Source organism: Lissotriton vulgaris, chromosome 2_1 (assembly GCF_964263255.1).
Source record: "Lissotriton vulgaris chromosome 2_1, aLisVul1.2, whole genome shotgun sequence".
NCBI lineage: Eukaryota > Metazoa > Chordata > Amphibia > Caudata > Salamandridae > Lissotriton > Lissotriton vulgaris.
The window spans coordinates 1,171,049,683-1,171,065,940 of record NC_141687.1 but is presented as its reverse complement, the minus strand read 5'-3'; the positions used below and the strand labels follow the sequence as shown (position 1 = coordinate 1,171,065,940).

At 47.8% G+C, this 16,258-nt stretch overlaps 1 protein-coding gene across 3 annotated transcripts in view; it reads right to left on the bottom strand.

Moving 5' to 3' along the window:
* The window catches only part of WASF2 (WASP family member 2), a 506,607-nt gene that overhangs the window by 239,871 nt on the left and 250,478 nt on the right, over nucleotides 1-16,258 (bottom strand). Inside the window, exon 3 of one of the 3 annotated variants that reach the window (XM_086956878.1) lies at nucleotides 3,938-4,025. The exons of 1 other annotated variant lie outside the window; for it this stretch is intronic. The gene's annotated coding sequence lies outside the window, so the exon portion shown is untranslated. The remainder of the gene's footprint in view (nucleotides 1-3,937; nucleotides 4,026-16,258) is intronic. One more of the 3 variants, XM_086956879.1, reaches the window with a different exon arrangement.

The window sequence follows — 16,258 nt, the reverse complement described above, 5'->3', positions numbered from 1 at the left end:
CATGGTCTCTCGACGTCGAGCGGCGATGAGCAGCCGTCGACGGAGTCCTCTGTCTTGACGTCGAACGGCGATGACCGGCCGTCAACGGAGTTCTCTGTCTCGACGTCGAACGGTGATGTCCGGCCGTCGACGGAGTCCTCTGTCTCGACGTCGAGTGCCTGTGCGACGACGGCGGAGGGGTATTGGGCACCCTCGACGCCGAACGTCGACGAGGCAATGCCGGAGACTGCGCACTCGACGCCGATCGACGAGTTACTGTCGACGGCGGAGGGGTCTTGGTCCTCAACGCCGAACGCCGCTTCTTGGACGACGGCGGAGAGGTCACACTTCTCGACGCCGGTCGTCGCCTGGATGACGACGGCGGAGGAGTAACCTCCCTCGACGCCGATCGTCGCCTGGTTGACGACGGCGGAGGGGCCTTTGATCTCGACGCCGACCGTCGCCCGGTTGACGGCGGTGGAGTAACATCTCTCGACGCCGATCGTCGCCCAATTGACGACGGCGGAGGGGATCTCGACGACGGAATTGGATCCTTCGACGTCGTCGACGTACCTGTTCTTTTCGACGGCGAGCCCGCCGTCGACGGCCTTTTTGACGCCAAACGATCCACCGGTGGTTCTTTCCTCAGCGCCAAGCCTGACGCTGAGGCTGAAGGGATGGAAGACTTGTGTTTTGAAGGTGTTTTAGTCTTCTTGGAACCCTTCTTCCCCGGAGACCTTCCTCTGGATGACCTATGAGCCAGGCCATAGATGCGAATTCTCTCCCTGTCTTTGAGAGTTCTTCCTGACAGGTGCTCGCAGTGAGGACAGGTGCCGGGATCATGTTCTTCAGGCAGACACAGGATACAAACATCGTGGTTGTCTGATTTTGCTTTCTTGTTACCACAAGAAGGACACTTATCGAAAAGTGAAGGCATTTTCCACTGAAAAAGCTCAGCAAACTGACTGAAAAAGGCAGTTCCTTACTTGACTGGAAGTAAAATGTCAAAGTAAGTGAAAAAGTTGTTCAAAGTGAAGTAATTTTCTGTCAGAAAACAGAAATTAGTGGAGCTGTGTAACCAAGATCCTTCCTGAAGGAGCCGGAAAGAAAAACTGACCTAACTGTCACCCCTGGGGCATGATGGGATACAGGGGGTCATGAGTGCCTTAAAGGCACGGTGTCAGTTTATTGCTATTCAGCTACAGGTTAGCTTTTCAGTCTTTTTAGACTGTGTGTTTGCAATGCAGCCTGGGAGCTTCCTATGCTTTCAGTGACTTATGAGAATTTCTACTGCTTTCTGAGCATTAAAACAGTTTCTAAACAATCTTTGGTGTTGTTTCTCATGTTTCTAATGCTTATTATTTATGTATGGTGGAAATTCTTCACAGCATATTTCAGCTCTGATGTTATTTGGCTACTATTGCATGTTTTTTATATATATATTATTTATATATATATATATATGTATATATATAATATATATATATATATATATATGTGGGGCACATATAATATAGTGTTTCCGGGGTCCCGCACATGGGCGGGAATATTCTAATGCTTATGACTATTGATGAGGATCCCCTGGAAGAGAAACACAATTACTCCTTTGTGGACTCAATAAACCCCGTTTTGCCTTCCTATGCATTTCACATTTTGTTATCTCTGTTTGGCCCTTTCTTTGGTCCCTTTATGGTCCTCTTTTTGTTGTCCTTCCTTTTACCACAATCAATGTGGAGGGAGAGAGGAATTTGTGATCCAACCAATTTCCTCGAACTATAAACTTATGATCAGGGGGGGAAGGATCACTTGTCCTGCATAACTCTGGGTATGCCGTAACTGTTCCGAGTAGTCCCAATGTTAACCCTCATGCACGTGCTGGTAATCGTGTGGTATTGAGCGGTATATCTTATTCTCCGCCGTCCCTTGCACGTGTGTGCATAATCATCGGGTTGTTTTTTATGCAACCTCCATCCAGGAGGCATTACCCATTGTTAAAAACAGTAGTGATAAGTGATGGTGAGGTGAAGTGATAAAAAATGTCGAGTCATAATAACTCACGTTCACCGACATATTTTTAACTATATTGCCTCTGAATACAGAACAAATAAATAGTTTTTCTGATCAAAAGAGACATTTTTTATCACTTCACCTCACCATCACTTATCACTACTGTTTTTAACAATGGGTAATGCCTCCTGGATGGAGGTTGCATAAAAAACAACCCGATGATTATGCACACATGTGCAAGGGACGGCGGAGAATAAGATATACCGCTCAATACCACACGATTACCAGCACGTGCATGAGGGTTAACATTGGGACTACTCGGAACAGTTACGGCATACCCAGAGTTATGCAGGACAAGTGATCCTTCCTTTTACCACTCCATATAATTCCGATTTTCTTTTGCCTATCTCGTCTCATTTTGTCTCTCTATATTCATCGGTGTTGCCCTTTTGTATGCACCCATTTGTCGCCCCATGTTCCTCCTTCTGTTTTTCCCTCCATCCCTCGTTGTGCCTCTACAGTTATCTTTTTGCTGTCACTCCATATTCCTGCTTTCCTGTGATAGTATTTTTGTTTTCCGTTGATAGTCCTTTCTGTCCGCCGCTATCCAGCCTTCTGTGGTACTAGTAAATACTCCCTTTTAGTGTCTCTAAATTCCCTTCTTTATCATGTTGGTAAATTGCTCCTTTTGTTCTCTCTATATTCCTTCTGTGGTTGTATCGATTTGCATTCATTCTTTCGATTCATCCTTATCATTTCTATACTACCTTCAACATATTATCTCTGCAGTCCTCCTTGGAATCTGTGTTTACCTGAAATTCAAAATCTGGCAATACCACAGAGCGATAATGTCACCACGTGAGGGTTTTGCCCACACATGAGGGCAGGTAATCTAAATGGACACAAATAGTAAAACTATACGCACATAAATAGTATTGCAACTTTAAGACAAGCATTTGCAATGCGATAGGTCTCGCATTAACAAGAGTTTAAGTTATTAGCATTGCAATAGCTTAAACTCTCGCAAATGCCAGACCTATTGCAGTGCAAATATATTTTTTTACTAGCGCACATGTGGCGCTTTCACATTCAAGAAGGCCGCGCCCCTTTCTTCAGACAAGCTGCGTCTAAAGAAAGGGTCGTGTCCCAAAATAAAGTGAAACCACTGCATGGGTGCTTTGACAAAAAAAAAAAGCATCTGTTTGTCAAGTTGACAAACAGATGGTTATTTTTTGTTGGTAAAAGCGCCTATGCCGTACTTTACCTCTGAAGTCGGCCGCGTACCCTTCTTTAGGTGCGAATTGTGTAAAGAAAGGGGTGCAGCCTCTAAGAATGTGATAGCGTCGCATGGGCGCTAGTAAACAAAATATATAAATAATTGGTGCGGCTACTAAAATACATTTTAAAAAGTGACATAGTTAAAGCGGAGCGCCATTAGTAAAAATTTAAATAAAAGAGGGCAGCGTGCTGCGAGGTAGTGGGCGGAATAGGGAAAGATCATTTAATAAAATAGCGCTCACCGGCTTATAAAGCAGACCATGTAACAACACCAATAAAAGGTCCAATTGTTTTGGGAGGGAACAAATGCAGACAAGGCAGTACCAAGGAGGGACTAACAAGACTATTAACGACTTGGAAGCCAGCATTTACAAAGGACAATAACACAAGCCAATAAAAAATATGGGTGAAGTGGGTGGGGCTTCAACGTCATTCTCCACTACTGCATGCCTCGCAGAGCAGCGCATGCGCTGCCCAGGATGGACCTAACAACAGATGCCCCAGTCATCTTATCTCGCCAACAGATTCCGCTGCCATCAGGTTCAAATAAAAACAACCACCTGCCTTCCTTGAGTTAGACACAAAAGAAATGATGCCCCTGCCACCGGTTATCTCAAAGAAGGATGCCAATGCCATCAGGTCCACAAAAAAAGATGCCTATGCCATCAGTTACCTCACCACAGATGACTGGCTCTGAAGTTCATTGATGGTTTCTGCAGCAGTCGGCGAATCTCGTGAGACACAAGGTCGCGAACAGGAGGCTGCAAGGGAGACCAGAGGGGAAACAAATGAGAGCGATCAGGACTGCCTAATGAAGTCCCTGCAGGAAATATTTTTTTAAATGGCTTGTTTCCAACAAATAAACATACTTGTCTGTATACCAGTTTTTCAGCTAACAAACACACCGGGTGGTACGTGGGAGAAACTATACTCCCACCATGCATGGCAATAGTGGTAGGTAAATGCATTACATCAATCTTGCTTAGCTAATTGTCCAGAATGTGGGTAAGGAAGAAATGGCAACAAATCTGCATGGTGCCATTTTGTGTGAATCTGTCTGGGAGAGAATGAAGACAGACAGGGAGGAAGGTAAGAAGTGTGACATAGTACTTATTGCCACAGATTGCTGCATCAAAGTCATACAGCAGTTGTTATGCTAGACTGGGTGGTACTAGCTGTAGGAAGCTGGGTTTCTGTTGCAGTAACCCCCCCATTTTTTGCAACACTACTGATGCACTTTGACTTGATGTGCCCTGGATCCCTGGCAATCAGATTCCCAGGGCCTGAGACAGACAGACAGACAGACACACACACACACATTCTGTCAATGCAGGCTGCGTGTTTTGCTGCAGAGCAAAGTGAAAAGTCGACATGGCACACATCCTTGTGTGCCACGCCTACAACTCACCGCCCTGGCATAGGTCAGCCACCCTCTCTAGCTGGGTGCACTATACCAGTGGTGAGAGTACAGGTGCATAAGCCCTGTACCCCTACAGTGTCTAGACTAATTCCTAGACACTGTAAGTGCAGTAATGCCATTAAGAGTATATGGTGCTGGGAGTTTATCATTACGAACTCCACAGCACCATAATGGCTTTACTAAAAACTGCGAAGTTTGGCATCAAGCTTCTCAGCACATTAAACCCACACTGATGCCAGTGTGGGATTTAAAGAAAAATGCACTCAGGGAGCATCTTAGAGTTGTCCCCTGAAAAACAACCAGCCTCTGGTTGGTTCCCTGACTAGTACACACCAGCCAGCCGCCGAGACATATTTCTGGACCCCTGGGGCGGGAGCCTTTGCTCCCTAATTTACAGAAACAAGCCTATCCTGAGTGGAGGTGGTAACACCTCCCCAAGGCCAAGAAGAGCCATCTGTGACAGGGGAGCTTCAAAGGCCTTGCCACCTTTGTAACGCAACCCCCAGCCTTTCCAGCTATCAGGAGCAGGCCCCCTTCCGGTCTCTCCTCCTACAGGATCTCCTGTGAACAGCATCCCTGTTCAAAAGAAACTACCAAGACAGACTTTGAGCCTGCTGAGGACAAAGAAACCAGACGCCTGGAACCAACACTACGCCCGATGCCTATGGCCCGAATCCAGGTGTCCCACCGGTCCCAGCAAGCTCCCCCAGCGCTCCAGACTCCAAGTTCACCATGGGTTGACCCCTCCAAGACTCCCTGGCGTCGCCTGTTGTCTCTGCATGGTGTCCCCCAACCGCGAGTGGCCCAATTAGGTGAAATCGGACCTCAAAAGACACCCCTGTATCCAGCCACCTTGTGCCCTGGAGAAGAGAACCCAAGGTGCACCTATGAGCCCGAGCCCGAGCCCTCCAACTCACCTGCCCAGCTGTTGGTTCCTCCCGGAAATCTTCCCGAACTGAGCCTGCAGCCAAAATCCAAAACTGGCAACTCCCATTGAAAACAAGACACCTGATGCCAAAACAGCATTCTGCACCCAGCCGCCCCTGCACCGCTGCGGGTGCACCTTATGTGTTAACTCGGATCCCTTCCTTGCCCTGAGCCTAACACCAGGAGCTTTGCTCCTCTCCCTTGCCCTGAGCCTAACACCAGGAGCTTTGCTCCCAAAACCTTGTGGCCTGCTCTTGAACAGCCCCCATCCGGAGGCCCCCTATCCCCTATTGGATTACATTGGGCCTCAGCACTCTGTACCCAGCCACCCTAGTGCCGGTGAGGGTGCTTTGAGAGTGGATCCTTAACCCGGGGGAACCCTAGTTCTGACCCCAGAAAAACAACTCCCAAACATAAGTACTTACCTTGAAACCGATAACCTCATTTCCTCCCATAGGACTGCATTGACTGCTTTCTTGTGAAAATTTTGTGTGGAGTTGGTTTTGTATGAAAACGTAAACTGCAAATATACAAAAACTGCTTTACTTGTCTGTTCTCTAGGAAATGTCCCAGTGTGATATCTATGCATATTACACGGAGTAGAGAGAGTAATCCAAAAAGAATTCTGTAGAGTAATCAAAAGTAATCCAACAGTAATTTCAACTGAATTCAAAGTATTTACAAACCTGTAACAGTCATTTTCATCAGCCTGCTTGTATTGTTCAACCTGCAATGAAAAGTACCATTTAAACTTACCTGTGCCAGCCTTGCTTGGTTCTAGAAAATAAATATAACTAAATAATATTTTGTATACGAACAAATTGGTCTGAGTTCAGACTTTGAGCGTGTGACCTCATTTCTTGCCTGAGTGTATACAACAAATGCATAGCAGTTCCCTCTGATAAAGCCTTACTGCTCGCCCACACTACCACAAATAGAGAGTAAGGTGCTATCTACTTTTACCTCTGTCGATCTTTGGGGTTCCACCGGAATCTGTGCACACTATACCTCATTTTGGTATAGTATATACAGAGCCAGCATCCTACACTAGCTTCATCCACTTGAACCGGAATGGTTACAAAGATCACGGGTGCTTTATGCTTTTGGGAGTCCGGTCAGTTGCCTGTGATGATACAACAGTCCAGTAGTGACCTGCCTTGCTCAAGCACAGCCACTAATCTTCCAAGCATATGGGACATATCTACCTATGGTTTAACCTCAGTAGAGGTCTACAGTTTTAAGCAACTGGAAGAATGAACATGCGCACATGTTCTATAAAATCTGATTTGGGGCTTATTAGCTACAACCAGGATTAGATTTTTTTTATTTCAATCAAAGAGAAAGGCAGCCTAACCTGAAGTCTAGTTTGTCTTTAATACAGTTCTCTTTTTGTTTTTATATCAAAAGGTCGAAAAGAAGTCTTCACTAAAGTCCTACCCAGAGTTCTTTCTCACAAAACTAAAGGACTATGGCGAAGGCTCCCAAGCCACCCAACCGTTATTTGTATTGTAATTGCATTTTTATTAATGTTACCACCTCTGAGATGTGTTAGAGCACTTTTTCGGTGAGTAGCATGCTACTCCAGGTAGGAATGGTTAGTGGTAAGCACATAGGTTAAACTGAGGCTTTCCTTCTGCAGTCTTTAGACAGGAAACCATATCCTGCATTAGTTTAGGATTCTTGTTGTTGAAGGTAACAGGTTTTAGTCTTCTGCTCTTACGATGAAGGATATCATGCATTACACCAGAGGCGCCTAATGTGATTGAAATTAAATTATATTTCAGGTTGGCTAGGTCATAAGTTAGGCAGATAGGTTAAAATCTTCATTCTGGAAATAGGAATTTGTTAAGTTGTTAATTAGATGGATAAGTCATAAACTGAGTGTCATCAATGTACTAAACAATTACTCTCAATTAGGTACAATGGAGTAGATGAAAATGTTGTTGATGGTAAGATGAGTGGAGTCTGCACATCAGTAGGAATACAATGAAAGAAGTCCAGGGAGTCATGTTATGGTGGGCAATACATATAGGGCCCGAAACGCAGAAGCTATGTGATATAGCACATAGGGTAGAGCTAGTGAAGAGAGTTAGTTGGGTAAAGAAAAGGAACGAAAAGCCTGCAAAGGGAAATCATGCTCCTTTCCATGTACGGTCTTAAAGGATGGCCACTGCTTACAGATGGAAATATATCTTCAATGGAAAAACCATGTGATAATTTGATACATCTTCCCACACCCTAATATAACCTTTGATAAACCCACTCTAAATTCCAGACTGCCATTCTCTAAACCATAGACACTCCAACAGCAACAACTACATACACACTCACTGATTCTTAGGTTTACACACACACATCCACTCACTCACCCGTACTGTCACTTATACTTGTGGTCACTCAGTACAGGACTATCATATGCACTCACCTCAGGCCCGCCCCTCCCTTTGTTAAAGATTGCAGGAATCACTGTTAGCATGAGCTAAAAGCCATTTTGTTCTTGGCAGCCATTTTAGTTAGCCATGTGCTTTCTCCCTCTTTCAGAACCTTGCAAATGCTCAGAAAGGCCTAGCTGGTAGAATGCACCTGCTCCTAGTATAGAACTGTCAGGCTATTCTTACTGATGTGTTCAGTTTAGTCCCCCATCCCACTTTGTGGAGCAAGCACATTTTGTATACCCATATTAGTCAATAAGAATGCTTGTATGTGCCAGTACCTCCCCTTGGGTTTATGCGGACTATGTAACAAATGCATATATATAAGGCCCCTAATCTCTGTACTCCTCAGAATGCCTCCTACAGTGGCCTGAGGGTACTGTGTGACACAATCTCCCTCATGTGAGGTTAATAAATGCATTGTTTTTATATTACAGCTTCCGTGCCAATCTCTTCTTTGTTGGTTTAAAGAACCAGGTGTATCAGTGAACCCCTTAGAAGGTTTTTATTTCTTCACCTTCACCACTGTGCAAACGTGCCCCGTGGTGCATTTTAAGTAGGGGGATTAAGCCCCCTTGAATGAGGGTCCCTGGGGTCCAACTTGCCCACGAGGAACCTCCAGTAAGCACCACAGAGCTGTGTTGCAGAGAGGTGTAAAAAGGGGCATGACCTGGACCACGTCTCTGCAACGCAGCACAGTGGCGCTTCCTGGAAGCACCTGCTGGGCTAGTTGGCCCCCAGGGGCCCTCAGGATTGAAAGGGAATTAATACCCTAACTGTAAATGCGCCACAGGGCGTGTATGCACATGTGGCACCTCAGGCCCCACCCCCTCCCTTTACCACTGTGCAAACGTGCCCATGGCGCATTTTAAGTTGAGGGATAAAGTCCCCTTCAATCCTGAGGGCCCCTGGTGGCTAACTAGCCTACCAGGTACCTCCAGTAAGCGCCACAGAGATAAGTTGCAGAGGAGTAAAAAGGGGCATGGCCTGGACCACCTCTCTGCAACGCAGTGCAGTGGAACTTACTGGAAGCACCTGGTGGGCTAGTTGGCCTCCAGGTGCCCTCAGGATTTAAATAGAATAATTCCCCAACGTTAAATGCGCCACAGGGCGTGAATGCACACATGTCACCTTAGGCCCGCCCCCTCCCTTCACCACTGTGCAAACGCGCCTGTGGCACGTTTAAAGCTGGGAGATTAAGTTCCCTTGAATCCTGAGGGTCCCTGGGGTCCAACTATCCCACGAGGTACCTCCAGTAAGCACCATAGAGCTGTGTTGCAGAGGTATAAAAAGGGGTGTGGCCTCTGAACACCTCTCTGCAACACAGATCCCTAGCGCATACTGGAGGTACCTGGTGGGCTAGTTGGCCCCCGGGGACCCTCAGTATTCAAAGGGAAATAATTCCCTAACTCACAACGTGCCAGGGGGCGTGTTTGCACAGTGGTGAAGGGAGGTGACGGGGCCTGAGGTGACGTGTGCAAACAAGCCCTGGTGCGCGTTTTAAGTTGGGGAATTAATTCCTCTTCAATCCTGAGGGTCCCTGGGGGTCAAATAGTCCACCAGTTACCTCCAGTAAGCGAAACTGCACTGCGTTGCAGAGAAGTGGACCAGGCCACGCCTCTTTATACACCACTCTGCAACGCAGCACTGTGGCGCTTACTGGAGGTACGTGGTGGGCTAGTTGGACCCCAGGGACCCTCAGGATTGAAGAGGAATGAATTTCCCAACTGAAAACATGCCACACGCCGGGGGCGTGTTTGCAGAGTGCTGCAGGGAAGGGCGAGGCCTCAGACGCGATGCCAGCTTTTTTTTCCTTTTGATGTTTAGAAGGGGGCTGTGTGGCCCCCATTAATTTCCCTTTTTTCTGGCCCTAGGGACCTCATCCCCCAGGGCCTGACCCCTATTTTTTCTTTTTTAAAGATAAAAATGGGAAGAGGGGTCGCGTGGCCCCCCCTCCCTTCGGCCGATTTCTGCCCCGGGGACATCATCACCTGGGGCATGACCATATTTGTTTTGTTGGAAAAAGGGGTCCACGTGGCACCACTCATGAGGCCTCTATTAGCCCCGGGGACCCCATCCCCAGGGGCTCTGTCTCATTAAAAAAATATATATATTTTATTGGGGAGGGGGGCCGTTCCTGGCCACGGGGACCCCATCCACCAGGGCGGGCCCTTTGCGTTGGGGACCGTGGGGGGAGCCCCAATGCCCCCAAGGTCCCGCCGGCGCCCCGCCTCTGCAGGAGCCAGCATTGCTTTTGAGCAAGGGGAGCTGCTAACATGCAGCTCCCCTTGCTCAAAAGCAATCTGCTTTGCTTCATTGATGCGAGAGCAGGTTTTCCTGCTCTCGCTTCAATGAAGCAAAGCAGAGTTTGCTATGACAGGGCGGGAGCCTCACGAATTCCGTCCTGACATAGCAAACGGCAACGTACCGGGGATGAGCACCCAGAGACATTGCAGGAAGCGGTCCCCAGGGCCATCAAGGGCTTCTGGAGGGGGATGCGCGGCCCTCTTCACAAGCCTTTAAAGCCCCGGGGGGAGGTGGTGGTCCCCAGGGCGTGTGAGGGGGCTCTCCCACCCCCACACATCATTTTAATTTGAAAACAGAGCCCCAGGGAGGTGGTGGTCTTCGGGATTGCGGGGGGTCGGGTGCACCCCATGCGGTTCATTATCAAAGCCCCGGGAGGTGGCGGTCCCCGGGGCAGCGTGGGGGGGGATTGGGACCCCCCCAGTGCAGGCCTAGGGGGCCAGGGTGTTTGTACCCTGCCCTCTTTTCTTGTTTTTTAACCTGTATTTCACGGTTTTCTTGTGACTCGGTTCTACCGAGTCACAAGATGGCTGCCAACACTTCCTGGTTTGGAGTGTTGGCAGCCAATCAGAGTAAATGGAGCTCGGCCCCGGGAGGGTTCGCGAACCCTCCTCAGTGCTCAGACATTGATATTTTTCTTTTTTTTATTTCTCAGGAACTACTGAACGAAATTTACACAATTTAAAAAATAGGTCTCTTTCTGAAGCAAAGGCTACCATTTTGCCAAATTTGGTGTAATTCCGTTCAGCAGTTTGGGCTGTAGCCATGTCTAAAGTTTCCAATGGAAACTGGCGGTGCATAGTTAGGACCTGGTTTCTATTCAAAAAGCGAATCTTCGCAGAATTTTCTAAACTAATGGGGTGCTCTGGCCGAGAAAAAAGGGGGTCCCAAAACGCGTATTCCCCTTGTTAATTTCCATAGGAAACTTTAGACATGGCTACAGCCCGAACTGATGAACGGAATTAGACCAAATTTGGCAAAATGGTAAAACAAACAAACACACGCGCTTGACTTCAGACTGGGGTGAATGTAGGACATTGTTCTGCGTTCTGTCCATCAATTGTTCTTTCTGCATCTGTCACCCCGAGTGGGACTGGTATGCCCAGAAGTGAGTCTCATGCTCTCCATGCCACTGGAGTCAAGCTATCCGGGTTGATGAGGGTTGAAAGCCCGAAACCGTTCCTAAGATGCTTGTTTCCAGTCCAGGGAGGACCTAGCTCGGCAGTTCCGGCTGGACTGTTTCCGTTGGGTGCAGGGTCAAGACTGATTTGCATATGGCTGGGTCCAAACTAAAATGGCATGTTGAGCAAAAAAACGATGGATTTAGGCCCAGATCGATGTACTGGGGTGAATGTATGACATTGTTCTGCATTCTGTCCATCAATTGTTCTTTTTGCATTTATCCTGAAATTTTGGTAAGTGACCGGCCCTCCAAGATCTAGATTGGATATCTGGTCTTTCAGGCATGCTTCTGGGCCAATTTTAAAGCTATTACAACATCTGCTGGAGGCTGACATGAAAAATTCAGGAATAGACTCAATTTATCTCTACCAGCCCCAGCTTATCATACCCTTATCAACACCTCTCCACCCACTCCACCCCCACGCTCCCACGTGTGGTACCTACGGGAGACTCTACAGCTGGACAAAGTGCAATCACTGGCAGACCCAGAAACATGGCAACATCAGACACTGCTCCTACTCCAATTACGGTCACATGCAACCTCACCCCATCCGAACCAAAGGAGTCAGACGGGTATTGCCATTTGCAGGAATTTACAATAAATAAATAACTAGAATATATAAAGAAATTAATAGTAGCTGTTTGCCACTACAAGAACTGTGAAAAAAGAGGATTACATCCTCACTGAGAGACATGAGCAACATCTCAGTTCCCACCCCTACATACACCCACACCTTCAATTCTTCTCTATTCAGAGTGAAGGGTCTCTTTTTTTCCACGCTAGGCCTTTCAGAATCTAAGCACGGCTCCTGCCTGTCCTCGGCCTCTAGCCCAAGGCCGGGCGGCAGAAGGCACTGCTTGCCTTTACACCGAGAACATGCGACAATAGGTGGATGAGTGCGGTTCAGTGGGAGGCTCTGCTGCCCTGGAAGCCCTTCAGAGCGCGCGCCTCGGCTTTCACAGCGAGTCAAGGACTCCTGGCGCGCACAAAGCCATCCTCGTGCAGCGGGAAGAGGACGCCATGCCGAAAGGCACTCTGGGCCTCCGCCCAGCAGAACCATCCACGTGCCGCGCTACTTCCTCCTGTTACAGTCGATGCGCCGCTACCTGTCCTTCATGCATTATATGGTGCTTTCTCTAAGCACGCCACCTGTGGTATTGCTATCGCATGGTGGCCTCTCACAGGGAAACGATTAAGTGGTGTCACACGAGTCGCCGGCTCTGCTATACCTCACGTGACGATGTTCAGGGCGCTCACATGACACTGGCCAATTTTTGTCTCTCTTAACAGGGACCTAGCACTGTCACACGAGACATTGGTCCAGATCCGTCCCTCGAGACAGATCACTGCCCTGGTTTCTTGGCATAATCACAAAAGATGCTGACCCAGCTCGCTCTCACAGTAAAGAGACAGCACCATTTGACTAAACACTGGCTCCGACCCTTCTCTCGCAACAAGGGTACAATGTTGACAGAGGATCAGGTCTATATCTCGCGATGAGGGTTCAGGGCGTTCCATGAGACAGTGGTCTATCTTAGTCTTGCAACGTATCTTAGTCTTGCGAAAAAAACCTTCTGATGTCCAACATACCAACTGTGCAGTTCACTCCCAGGGACACACAGGATCAACTGTCTCAGGACAGGCGCCCAATACTACTCCATGAGGTATAGGCTCACCTCCGTCTCATAACAAGCATTTTGTACCAGCAGAAGGGTCGCTGGCACAGTGCCATGCTAAGCAATAGTGGCATACCTCCGTCTCTTGCAACAAGGGCCCAGCATGGTCCAACAAAACACCGGTGCAGCTTTTTACCACTGGACAAAGGCTTAGCTCCATATCTCTCACCGTGGGCCTGGCACATTGGCCCAGCTCCATCTCTCGTAAAAAAGGCTTAGTACAATTCCATGTGACAAATGCCCACATCTTTCTCATGACTGGGGTCTAGAGTCATTCCATAAGACAATAAACAAGCGTGGTCTCGTCAGACAACAGTCTAGCACTGTACTACGAATCAACTTCTGAGAAGTTGAATATCATGCCTATTCCACCAAGATGAAAGTCTCAAGCCAACTAACAAGACATTATCTGGCACCACCCAAGGAAATCCAGGCCTTCTACCATCCAATGAGACACAAATATAGTACTGGTTAATTAGACATGAGCCCGGCACCAATTCAGGAGACACCTATAATGCACTGTCACGCAAGACAGTCGCCCAGCTTCCTCCTCTGGGACACAGCCGATACTTTCTCAGACACAAAAGCTTAGCACTATACAATGGTAGCCGCAGCCTCATGAGATACAGGCCTAGTGCAGCTTCATGCAACACAGGTTAAGCAGAGCTTCACAAAGCACAGGCCAAGCACAGGTTCGTTAGCATGGCACTGTTCCGTGAGGCACAGCCCTTTAAGAGACCGGTCTTCTGCCGAGTTACTGTTCTGGGGTCACATCCTAAGACATGGGCTCCACATCATCTCACCAGACATGTAGCAAGCACGGACAAAGACAAAAGTTCAGGCTTTTTGGTAGGGGAAGTGTTTAATAATAATTTGGTGACTGTGCAAGTTGCCATCAGCCGCCATAGAAAATAAAGCCAATAATGAAACATGATCACGGACTACAATATTAGCAGCAGGCTCCAATGCTAAATAGACTGTATTTGCAGAGTTACTCTGTCGCTCACAGAAAGGGTTATGAAAAACAGACAGAAGATGCATATGCATTTCAACTGGTAAGCCTAAAAGGCATAAATAGTAGATCAAAAGGCTATTATTTTTATTATACCTTGAAGAAGGCCTCTATTTGTGGTCTGCTTAACTTTGGAAAAAAAGAAATCCATAAACACAATGAGGTGTTCTCATGATTTCAAACTAATAAAACGAACACGCAAGAGAAATTCGAGAATAGCACCAATCTTTAGGAATAGAATAGAATAGAATAGAAGCCATTTATAAAGCGCCTGGTTACTCAAAAACAGAGTGTCCCCGCGCTGAAAACCGCAAAGGAGCTCAGAGGAATGAACACAGGAAGAACGGACAGGGGCAAGGGGGGATGAAGAGGTTAGAAGCGGGGAAAGAGGAAGGTTTTCAATTTTCCTCGAAATCTTATTTCAGAGGGTTCCGCATCTCGAGAGGGAGTTCATTCCAGCCCTTGGCAGCCAAGTATCTGAACGAGGAGCCACCCATCTTGGCTCTAGTTATCTTAGGGATTTTGAACAACATCGTACCAGAAGATCTAAGATTCCTGGTAGGTCGATGTATAGTGAGTAAACTGTGCAGATAACCTGGACCGTTGCCATGGGCTATGCGGTGGGCAAAGCATAGGGCCTTGAATTTAATTCGCTCCTTGATGGGGAGCCAATGGAGTCTGGACAAGGCCAGTCTCCCTGAGGCTCTTCGAGGAAGCTTGAGCACAAGGGGCGCAGCGGCATTCTGAGCGCACTGGAGTTGGTGGGTGCCCTTCTTGCTCAAACCCAGTAACAAGGCGTTCCCATAGTCCAGATGGGGGTGACTAGGGCATGGACAATGGTCTTTCTTGAGTCCATGGGAAGAAGATCTAGTACCTTCCGAAGGACCCTCAGTACGCTGAAACATCTTGCTGTGACTTTATTCACATGAGGTTTATATGACAGGTTAGAGTCCAATGTTATGCCCAAGTTCCGCACCGAAGCCACAGGGCAAGGCAGACTGCCCAGTTTCGCAGGCCACCACATGTGGGACCATGCGGAAGAGGATTTTCCTACCACCAACAGCTCAGTTTTGTCGCCATTAAGGCGAAGACAATTGTTGTTCATCCAAGCTGCCACGTAAGAGAGGCAGTTGGAGAAATTGGTGGCATCTTCTCTGTGGTCGGGCGTAAGTTTGAACATCAATTGGGTGTCATCAGCGTAGCTGACAATGCCCACCCCATAAGTCTCTACTATGCGAGCCAGGGGTTCCATATAGATATTAAACAAGGTGGGGCTCAGACTAGAGCCCTGAGGGACCCCATGGCTCGCCTTTCTAAGAGAGGACTTAAAGGGGGGCAATGCACCTGAAAGTTTCTATTGGCCAGGAAGGACTCCAGCCACGCAAGGGCTGACCCCTTTACTCCCATTCCAGATAGCCGAGACAACAGCGTTGAGTGCAGCACGGTGTCAAAGGCTGCACTTAGATCTAATAGTACCAACGCTCTCCCTCATCCACTATGCGCCTAAGACTCTCGGTGGAGAAAAGTAGGGCTGACTCAGTAGAGTATCCGGCTCTGAACTCTGATTGAGTAGGATGTAAGAGCGAGTGATCTTTCAGATAACTCATGAGCTGCCTATTCACTACTTTCTCCACAATCTTGGCACAAAAAGGGAGGAGGGATATGGGGCGGAGATTCTGGAGTTGGGAGATGTGGATGTTGGCCTTTTTTTTCAGGGGGATTACTTGGGCAATTTTCCAGGCATCTAGTACCTTACATTCCTTGAAGGACAGTGATACAATAAGACCGATATAGTCAATAACTGTAGACTCCATGACTCCTCTGCAGCGAGTCGAACAAGTTACTTACCTTCGGTAACGATATATCTGTAAGAAACATTAGTTAGAGTTAGATTCCTTACCTTAGAATATCCCCAGGCGTCAGTCTGGATCCGGAAACTTTTGCGTAGCAGTACCCCTGCGCGTCGGTAGGCGTCGTCTGCAGGCGTCCCCTGCGGCTCCGCGTCCGTCGTCGGCGTCGTGCGCCGTGATGACGTCGCTG